The sequence below is a fragment of the Engystomops pustulosus genome, chromosome 1 (assembly GCF_040894005.1).
Source record: "Engystomops pustulosus chromosome 1, aEngPut4.maternal, whole genome shotgun sequence".
Taxonomy (NCBI): domain Eukaryota; kingdom Metazoa; phylum Chordata; class Amphibia; order Anura; family Leptodactylidae; genus Engystomops; species Engystomops pustulosus.
The window spans coordinates 297441188-297450040 of record NC_092411.1 but is presented as its reverse complement, the minus strand read 5'-3'; positions in this window follow the sequence as shown (position 1 = coordinate 297450040).

Here is an 8853-nt window from a genome sequence, read left to right as displayed (position 1 = left end):
CAAGAGGATTCTGATGTGTGCTTACAACTTAGGACACAAACAATGTATGCTTATACAGTGGGAGGAGTGTACATTGGCAGCAACTGGCAATTGGCTGCTGCCAATGAACAAAGTGTTCCCTCAGTGATGTCACTGTCATAATATGGACAGTGACATCATCAGGTCAGGAGGGATGCAATACGCTGCATCTGCTCCCCATAGCCATCCTTTTCCTCCGCTAAGCACATATGTCACTCAGATGGAGGCTGCAGGATTAAAAAAGTTGTAGCCTCCTACTTTTTTTCCATCCTACTTTTTTTTGATGGACAGAACATATTATTGGAAGTAACAACTATGCCCTGTCTGCCACTATTTGTCAATGTATATGCTGAGCGTGTACATCAAGTGCTTTCTGTGTCCAACAGACATGGTGTAAATCCACCCTAAGCCTGCTGCACAGTGACACTTCTCTGTACTGTCTCTTCTCCACACATTCCTTTTTTTTCCTGCTACAAGTGGACACTTCTCTGTACTGTCTCTTCTCCACACACTTCTTTTTCTCCTGCTACACGGGGACACTTCTCTGTACTGTCTCTTCTCCACACACTTCTTTTTCTCCTACTACACGGGGACCCTTTCTGTACTGTCTCTTCTCCACACACTTCTTTTCCTCCTGCTACACGGGGACACTTCTCTGTACTGTCTCTTCCCCAAACACTTCTTTTCCTCCTGCTACACGGGGACACTTCTCTGTACTGTCTCTTCCCCAAACACTTCTTTTTCTCCTGCTACATGGGGACACTTCTCTGTACTGTCTCTTCTCCACACAACTTTTTTTCTCTCCTGCTACACGGGGACACTTCTCTGTACTGTACTGTCTCTCCCCCACACACTTCTTTTTCTCCTGCTACACGGGGACACTTCTCTGTACTGTCTCTTCCCCACACACCTTTTTTTCTCTCCTGCTACACGGGGACACTTCTCTGTACTGTACTGTCTCTTCCCCACACACTTCTCTTCTAACCTGCTCTGAGCTGCTGCTTTTGCAGATTATTTCTAAATAGAAGCTCATGAACTATAAACAGAGGCTGCACATTGAGTGCGCACACTGGCTGAGCTCGGATACAGTAACTTTTCTACACTGCTTTTAAGTTTACGCCAGCTTCAGGATGGAGTGCTTTTGGACCAAAATTGCACCTAAAATCAAAAGGTCGCTAAACATCTGGAGTCATAAGATAAATGAGGAAAACATGGTTATTTTTGATGTGCCGCTAGTTTGGTGTTTAGGCACAAATCTGGCGCAAAATTACTTAAAAACGAAAAGTCACTAAAACAAAAATACAAGTGATACATCTGGCCCATGGACTTTTGATAGAAGTTTCTCCGTGTATTCTACCGTAGGCGATAGCCGAGCAGCAAAAATGGCAACACTGCCAAATCTGTTACATGTTAGATTTAAATGACTATTAAAGGGGTCGGTCTGGTTTACGTAGGGTCTGCAGCAATTATCATTGTCTATAGAGGTTTTACATTGTCTGTTTACATGGAGCATCTGTCACATATAACAAATATAGATTGTTCTTTCTGCAGAATACGTTTATGATGTTTTAGATGTTTGAATGTTATAGGTCGGTCTAACTTATGCCTTTGCCCCATTTATCACATTTCCTAAGATTCTTTGCTACAGCCAATTGCCTATTTTATTCTCAGACCCATTTTCCTTTTTTTTATAAAGCAACATTGCCTCAACACATAGAGAAACATATTTACGTCCTATAAATTATACATTCTGTATAGATCAAATGGGATTTCCTGACCTCCTCCCTCCCAGGATAGCACTAGGAAAAGCCGGCTCCACATTGCTTTGTTATGTAGCAAACAGTAGCTGAACAGAGCGAGACAATACATTGTGAGTAACGACCTTGTAAGGGAATGATGGTGCACGATGGATATGGGACTATTCTGCTCTAGATAACACCTAAAAGCTTTGTAGTTTGTCTTCATGGGGGTTCATAATAAAAATGATTGTCAGCAGGTTTACCGCTTCACTTTGTGAATCTTCCCCCAGGTGCTTTGTATCATTGAAAATGTCATCATATGTAGTCACTGTTCTTCTTGTTTTTTTGCCTAAAATTTATTGCATTTATATACAAATATGTATCTTCTTAACAATAAAACAATGCATGGATATAATATACATATATATATATATATATATATATATATATATACACACACACATTCACAATGTGAATATTTATTAGCTACAACCACAAGTTTCTTTGCTATCCTCCTCAGTTTCGCCTGGCTTTATATTATATCGGTCTCCTGCATTTTCTGGTTTCTCTTATGATCAAAAAAAAATTTCCTAGCCTGTACCGGACTCGTCATCCGTCCATATACTCCGATTAGTTTGGTACAGCTTTTAAATTTAAAAGGGGCATTGTACCACAACACACCAAGACAACATAGACAGAAGAACCAATGATAAACTACCCCCAATGAGTTTTGAAAAATAAAATTCAGATGCAGTTGAAGTTTAGACTTTCAGCTTTATTTTAGTGAGTGGAACAAAATGATGAACCTGTATGAAGTTTTCCTTTGAAGTTTTCCTCACAGCAAAATCTTCCAAATAAAAGAACCCGCACCTCTCAATCAACTCCAGATCATTTATCTGCTTACTTGAGAAGGACATGATGAAGGAATTGCCCAAAACTGACAAGAAACCGTCATAGTTCAGTTACTTCTGGTTCTCTTAAAATGTTAACCACCAGCCAACACTTTATACGTCACACTGGTAGACCATAACTGTGAGCGCTGTACACATGCGCCCGAGCAAGGAGACCTGCAATGTTACCATGTTGTCTCAGGACAGCTTAGATCACACGGCACGGCTCTCCAAGTTTTTGGAAATACCCTGTTCCGACATCGGGCTGCTTGGTTCCCTCCAATGTCTTGGAGTCCTGCCTTAGCTAGAGAATCCCTAGTTATGACTTTAAAATCATACAGACATTGCAGAAAAAAAATCACTTAATACTGCAGATTTTTTATCCGTCGCAAAAACATTTACATGCTGCTTATTCTATTACGTACACGGTACAATCGCAGTGTTAAAGCTCATCTGTCTGGCTAAAAGACCACACACCACCCGGGAGCTGTGGTCTGGGCACCAGGAGCAGATGAGTGGTTGCTGCCATTGGACCTCTCAGCAAGGTGGTGTGTGGCAATGGCTGGAACCTTGTAGCAGCTTTCACCCCTGAATGCTTTGCGTCAAATATATTGGATGCTGAGTGCTGTAACAGACCTCTTAGTGTCCGATAAATTGGACGCAAAGCTGATGCCGCCTCAGCTTGAGATCGGAGCTGAGCCAGCATCGGCATACATGGGTTGTCAGCTGTTATGGCTGACACCCCAGTGTAACACCCAAGCTCGTAGAGAGTTCCAATCGTGGGTGATCAACCAGTTAAATGCCGCAGTTAGCGTGACCGCAGCATTTAACTTGGCTGACAGCGGTCTTTCTCCCACGATCGCCCCCGCACCATCTTTTGGAGATGCCAATCACAGTCTATGAAGGGGTCTGAAAGGCACAGTGTCAGCCTATGCATGTGCATAGGCTGACACTGCTAATACCCTGCAATACATCAGTATTGCAAGGTATTATCATGAACAAGCATGTCCCATGGTAGAAGTTAAAAAAAAAGTTCTTAAATAAAAATAAATTAATAAACTAATAAAAAAATAAACATATAAACATATAAAGAGACATATAAAAAAAAAAGTCTAAATCATGACACAAACCCCACATATATAGCATCACCGTATCTGTAACAACCCAAAGAAATTAAAAAGATTATTATTGAACCTGCTTGATTTTTTTTTATAAACCCACCAATAATTTTGTTTTTCCTCTTTCATCCCACAAAAAATGAATGAAACTGTTGCAAAGTACAACATGTCCCGCAAAAAACAAGCCATCAACCAGCATCACAGCCAAAAAGTAACAATGTTCTGCCACTTGGTAGACGGCAATGCAAAAATGATATTTCCCCCACATTAGTGCAAATTTAGTAAAACATAAGAACAAATATTCATGCCTGGTCCCCGTAATCGTATCGACCCATAGAATAAACAGGATTATTAGGCTATACGGGGAACACGAAAAAAAAAAGTAGAAAATCCAGTACAGAATTGATGCTTTTCTACTCCTGCTCTCCAACAAAAGTTTATAAATTTTCAACATTAGGGGATACCAACCCCAAAATGGTAACACTGGAAAAAGCATCTCATCCCGCAAAAAAAAATGCCGTCACATGACCCAAATAACGGAAAAACGAAAATTTTATACAAAAAATTTTATACAAAAGGGGCCAATGAGGAAACTAAAATTCTGGCAGCTGCAGGTCCCTCCCTCCCTTCTGCGCCTCGCTGTGTACCCATAAAACAAGTAACGGCCACATGTGGGGGGTCTCTGTACAAACAAATTGTACGGTGAGTTTTCTCTTTTTATCTTTTGGAAATGTGTAAATTTTAAGAATCAATGAACATATAGCCAATAAAATCAGACAATTTTAAATTTCACCTCCATTTTGATGTAATTACTATGAAGATCTCAAGGGGTTAACAATCTTTGTAAAAGTTGTTTCTGATAGTTTGAGGGGTGCAGATGTGAAAATGCATTGATTTCTATGGGGCTTCTAATATTATATATTTAACATGTCATTGAAATCCAATTCTGAAATCTCTTTGAACATACAGAAAGCCAATGTTCGATTTGTAAGCCTCACGACATCAAAATAAATTATACAAATATTTCAAAAATTATCAAAATGTAAAGAAGACATATGGGAAATGTAATTCAGCAACTTATTTAGGTGGTCAATCTATCTGCCTGAAAATCCAATGATTTTGAATTTCGAAAATGGCAAATTTTTAAAAAAATTCATAATTTTTTCTTTGTTTTGTAAATAAACTCAAAACTTATCAGCCAACACTTACCAGTAAAATGAAGTACAACGCTGTTGCAGATTGCAGCTATCTGGAGTTGAAGCATCGGCACACAGACAGTTGTGGAAGTATCTTCATTGTGATCTTTACTTGAGATACACAGCAACCATTACATGCCTAACATGGGATCTCACAAACATGGAGGATACACAAGAGATCAAGAGAAGAAGCTGAGTAGTAAAACACTGGCAGAACAGTTTATAAGTAAACACATTAACACTTAACACAGCGCCCCCTGCTGTCTGTATGACCAAAGTCCTCTAACATAAGCTAAAGCTGTTGAATATTCTCCAACACCCCTTCTCAACAGCTAAGGCTTAGTCCATTAGGCCGAGCTTCCTCGTGAGCCTCGAATGTCTCTCTGTGGTTAGAGGTTTCGTGAACATATCCGCGAGCATCTCCTCAGTTGGGCAGTACTGTAATTCCAGAACTTCTTGTTCCTGAAGATCCTGCAGAAAATGAAACGTAACATCGATATGCTTGGTTCTTGGGTTGACTCTTTCCATCTGTGCAAGTGCAAGACATCCTTGGCTGTCTTCAAAGACCTTCGTTGGTTCCAACTGTTGTTGACCCAATTCGACCAACAGTTGTCGTAGCCAGATAGTTTCTGGACTTGCATGCGCTGCTGCGACATATTCTGCTTCTGTTGATGGAAATGTTACACACAGCTGTTTTCTGCTAGCTCAGCTTACAGCGGCACCCGAAATGAGAAACAGATAGCCACTGGTGGATTTTCTGTCGCCCGGGTCTCCGGACCAATCAGCATCCACATATCCTATTAGGTTGCATTTGTTACTTGCTGGTAACTTCAGCTTAAAATGCAAGGTTCCCTTTAACCCCTTGCCGCTCTGCGCCGTAGCTGTACTGCGCTGAGTCCCGCGATTAGTGCTCAGCGCAGTACAGCTACGGCGCAGAGCCGATGCCGGTTCAGCGCTGTATAGCAGCCGAACCGGCATCGTTAGCCGCGGGATTTCAGCGGTAATCTACCGCTGACATCCCCGGCTAACACCCGCGGTCGGAGTGGGCTCCGATCGCGGGTGTTTAACCCGTTAAATGCCGTGGTCAACGCGACCGCGGCATTTAACATGCCTTCTGGGGGTCTTTACCCCACGATCGCCCCCCCCCCCCCCCGCACCGTTTTCGGGGGGGCGATCGCTGTTTTGGCTCCTCTGGGGTCCGGTCGGGACCCCAGAGAAGCCTGGAGGGTTTGCCTTTAAGATGGCGTCTGTGACGTCATCTTAAAGGCAAAGTGTAAGCCTATGCATCTGCATAGGCTGGCACTGCTAATACCCTGCAATACATTAGTATTGCAGAGTATTATCAAGAACAAGCAATCAGATGACTGCTTGTTCATATCCCATGGTGGATCATGTAAAAAATGTACAAAATAATGTTTTTCAATAAAAAATTACTTTATAAATCACTAAAAATGCCCATAAGCCCCAAAACATATAAAGAGACATATAACGCTCAAAAAAGTCTAAATCATAACACAAACCCCACATATATAGTATCAACGTGTCCGTAACAATCCATAGAATAAAACTCAATAACTATTGAACCCATATGATGAACGCCGTAAAAAAAACCCGTCAAAAACCCGCCAAAAATTATGATTTTTACCTATTATATCCCACTAAAAATGCAATAAAAAGTGATCAACAAAACATATGTACTCCAGAATGATATTGTTGCAAAGAACAACATGTCCCGCAAAAAACAAGCCATCAACCAGCATCACAGCCAAAAACGTAACAATGTTCTGCCACTTGGAAGACAGCGATGCAAAAATGATAGACTTTTCCCCACATTAGGGTTTTATTTGGCAAATTTAGTAAAACATAAGAAAAAATATTCATGTCTGGTATCCCCGTAATCGTATCGACCCATAGAATAAAGATAACAGGATTATTAGGCTATATGGTGAACACGAAAAAAAAAAAAAAGTAAAAAATCCAGTACAGAATTGATGCTTTTCTACTCATGACCTCAAAAAAAGTTCCAAAATTTTCAACAATAGGTGATACCAACCCCAACATGGTAACACTGGAAAAAGCATCTCGTCCCGCAAAATAAATGCCCTCACATGGCCCAAATAACGGAAAAGCGAAAATTTTATAGCCTTCAAAAGGGGGCAACCAGAAAACTAAAATCCTGGCAGCTGCAGCGCCCTCCTTCCCTTCTGCACCTCGCTGTGCCCCCATAACACAAGTAACAGCCACGTGTGGGGGGTCTTTGTACTCAGGAGAAATTGCAGAACAAATTGTATGGTGGGTTTTCTCTTTTTATATTTTGGAAATGTGTAAATTTTAGGGCTAAATGAACGTATAAGGGAATAATTTGACTATTCTAAATTTCACTGCCATTTTGATTCAATTACTTTGAAGATCTCAAGGGGTTAACAATCTTTGTAAATGCTGTTTCTGATAGTTTGAGGGGGGCAGATCTGAAAATGGGTTGGTTATATAGGGGGTTTTGTTGCTAAATATGTAAAATTTGATTTCAAACAGTATTTATCCCCAAAATAGTCAATTCCGAAAATACGGAAAATCGCTATTCGATTTGTAAGCCGCGTGACGTCAAAATAAATTATCCAAACATTTCAAAAATCATGAAAATGTAAAGTAGACAAATGGGAAATGTTACCTGCAAGTTATTTAGGTGGTAAATATATCTGCCTGAAAACGCGGTGATTTTGAAGTTCGAAAATGGCAAATTTTTCTAAAAATTCATCATTTTTTTCTTTTTTTTGTAAATAAACGCAAAACTTATCTGCCAAAATTTACCACTAAAATGAAGTACAACATGTGGGGAAAAAACAATCTCAGAATCGCTTTGATAAGTAACAGTGTTCAAAAGTTATTACCACAGGAAGAGACACTGGTCAAATTTCAAAAAAAGTTGCGAGCCTTAACCTGCAAACAGGCTGCGTCCTTAAGGGGTTAAATAGCGTATTACTCTCTTCACGCCATTCCAATCTAGCTGACTTGGCATTGAGTTTCTTCTGCATACAATTCCTACGGCTGCTGCAATATCTGGTCTTGTAGCAGTGGCGATGTACAGAAATTTTCCTATGGCTCTTCTAAATTGGTTATCACTTGGTAGTGGTTTGTTTTGATTGTTCATTTCTTTCAGGTAGTTGGTTTCCATGGGAGACTTCACTGTTTTTGCAGCTTCCAATCCAAAAGTCTCTATTATTTCCTGAATTTTGTGCTGCTGGTTCAGAAGAAAACTTCCATCTTCTTCAGTCTCGATGTGAATGGCGAGGTAGTTGCTTATGTTTCCAAGATCCTTGGTCTCAAAAATATTCCTTGTTCATCCCCTTCTCGCTCAAAACAGACCAATAGATCATCTACATAAATGAGCACAAAGATCCACCTGTCTGTCAGTCTCTTTGTGCACAGGCAGGGGTCCGCCTTACTCCGCTGAAAGTCTTCACTGGTAAGGACCTCATGTCATTTCCACGCCCCAGCTGCCTGGTTTAGACCATATATACTTTTCTGAAGTTTGCATACTACGTCTGGTCTTTGTCTTTGGTTGTTCCATATAAATGTCTTCAGGTAACTCACCGTGTAGAAAGGCAGTTATTACATCAAAGTGTTTCACCCGCATTTTATTGTTAGCTGCTACCGAGGGTAACGTTCTGATTGTAGCGTGTTTAACCCCTGGAATGAATGTCTCGTCGTAGTCTTCTCCATACTTTTGTGAGTATCCCTTGGCGACTAGTCTTGCTTCATATCATTCAAAGGTGCCATCTGCATTGTATTTAACTTTAAAGGTCCACTTACAGCCAATAGCTTTTCTTTGCTGCCTTTATCCATTTAGTGGCTTCCCTGTCCGGAAGCTGTGACATTTCTTCCCAGGATGCAG